Below are 5582 nucleotides of genomic sequence, written 5' to 3'. Positions count from 1 at the left end.
TTTGTATAAGTACTTACTATCTATATTGAATTTTGATAATAATATTATTTTAAAGGAATCCAAGAGAAAACATGGAAAAGGGGTTAATATTTAATTGTGCACTCCATTTGCCAGCTGCAAAACAATTGATGTAGACTAACTAATTTTATGCTTAGATACATCCCCCTTACCCCTCCCATCCCTATAAAGGGATTACAGCAGCAAACAAAACACTGGGCAAAGTAAAACAGGTTGCTGCTACATGCAAGACAATAAAGGAAATCTGGATTTTATTTGGCGCTAATAAAAATATGTTTAGTATACATTTCCATTTAATCAGAAGCCATCTCTCAGTAATTAACAATACACAGTACCATATAGCACAGTATACAATACATTCTTTACTTCCATTCTCCAGTGCAGCAGCATGCCACCCTCCACAATTTGCACTCATTTTGCCAATTATTGACAGAAAAGCACTTCCATGGATTTCAAGAGTTTCTGCACATGTCCGCACGAGGTCTCTTTTAGGCCCTCTGGAAATCTCACCTGAGCCAGGTCTGTGCATTTCTGAGCAGGATATGCATTCAGCCAAACAAATCTCCTGCAAGACAAGGAGCTGGAGAAGATTCTAATTTATTCCTCTATGCTTTTGAATCCATACAAAGGTAAAATATTAGGTGACATTCAGCTATCATGCTTTAAAGTGCATAGGATGGTGAGAGTGTACCTTTAAATGTTCTGGACCCAATGTTGGTTGAACTGACAAACTAGACAGTTACCCAACACATATCTATGAGTTTTTGTTGGCATTAAAGGGAGTAAAGCACTAACGTGGGTGCAGAGGGTACATGGCACCTAGGAGCCCTGATAACAGAGAAATCCAACAGGGTCATGTAATCCATATAATATCTCACCATCGTAGAAGCAGTAGCAGAGTGGGAAAGCCATAGTGAAGAGATAGCTCTAGGTAAGAGGTAGGGCAAGAGAGAGAGCAAGCGAGCTACACTGCTTCTACAATGGGGCGATATTATATGGATTATGTGACCCTGATATTATATGGATTATGTGACTGATGTCTCTGTTATCGGGCCTCCTAGGTGCCATGTACCCTCTGCACCCATGTTAGTGCTTTACTCCATTTCATGCCAACAAAAACTCATAGATATGTGCTGGGTATGGGAGAGGATGACAGGGGGGAGGGGGAGAGAAAGAAAGGGGAAGAGATAGATAGAGGAAGACATGGGAAGGAGAGAGGAAGAGGAGGAAAGGATGAGGAGAAGATATGAGAGGAAAAGGAAGAAGAGGAGAAGGTGAGAGAGAAGGAGGAAGAGAGGGTAGGGTGCTAGTATGTGTGAGCGTTTGTTGTGTGTAAGCATTTGAGTGAACATATGGTGTATAAATGTATGGGGAGCAGAAGTTTGTATGTATTTGTAAGCGTATGGTACTGTAGTGGGTGTTAGTGAATTGTGTTAGAGCAAGGTTGCTTGTTAATGTGTATATTATTTACAGGGAGAGCTGAACTAGGCCTGAACTTCATTAAGGTCATTAAATATGGAAGCCACCATCTATTCCTTCCCAACCCCAAAGATAATGCACTAGCTAGAGTTAATCCAATAAAAAGCTTGCGTGTATATTATTATACAATATTACATTGAAAACGCACAGCCAGTAAAGAAAACCCAGCTATGAATTCAGTGACAGAGAAGAGCACATGATAATCACTTCACAAAATGTGTACGTACATGCGTTGTCATCCGCTGTGCAAAGATATGCAAGGCTCCTCTGTCTTTGGTAGAAAAAGATAGAAGCCCTCATCTTTCATGTTAAATGGATTCATACAAAACAAAGGAATAGCGTTAAAGTAAATTGTTAAGAGAGCTCTCAACAATACAAATAGCTTCGTAGATGGATTCATTTGTAGTGGTTTGTCCTCTAAAGTGTCATTGTCATAAATGTTTAAATTTATAGTGGTTAATAAATAACGTGAATTGGCAGATAAAAAAAGATAGCAAGGGAAAAAGGCAATTAAAAAATGTATGTTTGACTGCTTGTTCGATAGTCTTATCTAAATCCATAAACAATTTACTATAAAAGGATGCTTTGTATTTATTTTACTCACAGTATGACTGTGATTTTGTGATTTTTTTCTGTTGCAAAGAATTGAAAGTAACATCATTATATTGCAATACGCTAAAGATGAAGATATTATTATAAACCTAATCCTACATGTGAGATTACACAAATCAGCACTTTTTCTTGGTGAATATTGTTTAGAGGCTCTATCCGTCTAAGTCAAAAACAATTGTTTTGTTAATCCATCAAGATGGAGAAGTAAAGAGGCATGCCAGGAATAAATACAAACATGAAACGAGCAGAAATCTGCCTCCTTCCATTTGAAGCAGTTTACGGAGGCAATCTGTTCAAAAAAAATCTTGTTCCTGCTGGCCCGTTTTACCCCATTTTTCATTACAAGTGTTTATTAACAAGTGTGCACTTGGCAAGAATATCAAAGCTGCTTCTCTTGATCTGTGTTTACTTAACACTTTGTATCACCTTATATATTTGAGTCTGCTCTAAGTCCTTCTTTATCCAAGACTAATGCAGCTGGTACACTATTAACAGCATAGCAGGACACCACTTTGTACGAGAAAACTGTTTTGTTCCAGCACATTCATCTCCGATTGGGTAGAAGGTTATCTGAGATTGGAAAGACAACAACTTTCCCTTCCATTTTTCAGTCGAAAATGTAACCAATATACACAATCCATCTGGAGTAGAATATACACAATAGAATATACAGATTAATGCCCATAAATGTCAGTAAAGAATTGAGTGCTAGACATGTGCAAATGGACCAAAAATTATTTGGACTAATCTTTCGGCTGCCATTCAGTTTGGCTCGAAATTCGGAGGGCATTTTTAATCGAGAACGAGAACATAGGGGAACATTTCGAGTGAGTGAGAGAATGTGAGCCTACATATTTCATATGAAAACGCAGAGCTTTTTGCTTTGTTTTTGTCCAATTCGTGGGGGGTCTGGACTTTTTAAATTGATGCTGACAGTGTTACATAGGCTACATAGCGATGAACTGAAATAATCTCACCTAAACATTTTTAGCATGTCTTAAAATGCTATTTTTTTGGTCAGATTTTCTAGATGGATAAAATGTAGATCTACAAATTTCTAGACAGATGTAAACTCATTACTGCAACATAAAATTGTAAAATAAACACTCAGAAGTGCCCACAGGCAGCTTGACATGGATATTTCAACCCTTTCATTGCAAGGTTAAAAAGTTTCAAGCATTGCAAAAGTTATGTATAAAATACTTTTCAACAGTGCCACCATTTGGAAAACTTTTTATTCTGTGCCAGCATTGCAAGGGGTATTTGCAAGTACACTTTTATTTTTTACTTTACTTTTTTACTGACCCCTTTATATTGTTAGCTTAAATTTATCTAGATTGTAAGCTTGCGAGCAGGGCTCTCTCCACCGAATGTATCAGTTTGTCTTAGTCTGTCAATTCTTGTCTTGTCATACCCCTTGAATATATGTATTGTATTAAGCGCTGCATAAACTGTTGGCGCTATATAAATAGAAGATAATAATAATAATTCTGGGGCCAGCAACTGCCAAAACATATAGGTCCATGGGACCCCAATGACAAAAACTTTTATGTATTTGACAATTGTCTTCATTTAACCCCTTAAGGACAATGGGCGGTCCCTAAACCCATTGAAAACAATGCATTTTGAGCCCGTACATGTATGGTCTTTGTCATTAAGGGGTTAACTATGATAAGGAGGTTGAATCAAGACTTGGTAATGTCTCCTTGCATGGCGCAAGTTAATAATGAACCTCACTGGTTTATAAGTCACTTGATGCACACATCAACCCTGATTAACTGTTACTGCTCAGAAGCAAAACACTGTCAAATACTTAAATACAAAGTTAATAGGTGAGAATAAACTTCAGGAAGAAAACCGAAAGAAAATAATTTAGTTTAGAATTTATCACAGTGCTCACAGGAAAGATGTATGTATATACAGTGTGTATATATATATATATATATATATATATATATATATAATTTTTTGATATATTTATAGTGGCAAAACTATTTTTTTCTGTAGCTTCTATAAAATCATATTCAACCATTTAGTTATTTTGCCCTTCAAGAGTTACTTTTGGAAATATTTACAGAATTTAGAAGTACATGCGCATCTGCAAAGGTTTATCCTCCCCCTAAACAAGAAAAATTTAGCTAAACCAAGTATTTCTGCTGCAAATCACAAGCTTTCTAAATTCTGAATAATGCAAGCTGCCAAATGTTTGGCAGACGTCACTGTCCATCTGCATCAGGAATAATGTTTGGCTAAAAATATGTTTTGGAAATGATGCTATAAAATGGGTTAAATAAAAAGCTGACTATATTAAGAAACAAAGAGAATCGGAGATCTGCAGAGTTTTCCCGTGATGACCTATGCTTGGCTCAAGTATGTTTGATTAATTACTGGAATGAGGCTTATTTGGAAGACTGATGTCTGTATGAAAGTGATAAAGCTTTAAAATCAATGGGCTATGGTGCAGCATAGAGCAGGCAGGTGCTGAGGACACCAGATGGCCAAAGACTCATGGGACAGGTAAGCAGGTCTGCAATTAATCCAATCCCCTAAATGTAAGGTATTATGTACAGTGCTGCTTGTTCTCTTCTGTTCTGAAGCCATCTGGCAGAGATTCTATGTTTTCAACAGACTTTCCCAGTTGGAACTGCCAATATTTCCTGTTCCTGACCTCCAGCATTCCCACGGTTCCTATCCTGGGAGATTTTAACTTGATGCCAACTTTCTAATTGTCGGAAAGATTTGTGATAGGGACAGGAGCCAAAACGTAATAAGGGGAAACACATATTTTAGTTGGATCCGTGACCAGTCAAATGATACTGCTCACCAGACCAGTTTTAATTGAATGTGAAGGAGGTCACTTTCTATCTAACACTAAATAGGCAACATCAAAAAATGCACCCCTTAAACTATGAGATGTATCTTTCAAGTCTGCACAAAATTCATAATTTATGAAAACTTTTTTTTTCCCCTGTATTTATTCTATAATCTACACATTTGTTTTACAAAATATTACAATACTTACAATGGTTGGTGTGTGTAGCAATTGTATGGCTGTCAAAAAGCCTCCAAGATCCAAAAAGGCATCATAATCACTCAGCCAAAACATCCAACACACCAATAAGTATGCAGGCTACACACAGCATAATAATTTATGCTTAGTAATAGGGAAGCATGAACCTTCAGTATTTAGAGTCATAAGGCAAATGAGGGTTGGAAAAAATATACCAAATAGCATGTAGGGTTGGAAGACAGCAATCTACAGCACCTCAATGTCACAAGATGATATATAATAAAAATCATAGATAATATGACACTGAAGATTACCAAAAAAGACAAGAAAATTAAACTAAACAAAACTATAATGAAACTTAAAATTTCTAAAGATACAAGAAGACATTGAATCCAAATGAATGGGGAATTGTTGGTGGGATGGCATCAAAACATTTCTGAGTGAGTCACGTCTGAGTGTGTGG

Source organism: Spea bombifrons, chromosome 2, assembly GCF_027358695.1.
Source record: "Spea bombifrons isolate aSpeBom1 chromosome 2, aSpeBom1.2.pri, whole genome shotgun sequence".
NCBI classification, from domain to species: Eukaryota; Metazoa; Chordata; class Amphibia; order Anura; family Pelobatidae; genus Spea; species Spea bombifrons.
This window is presented reverse-complemented; position numbering follows the sequence as displayed.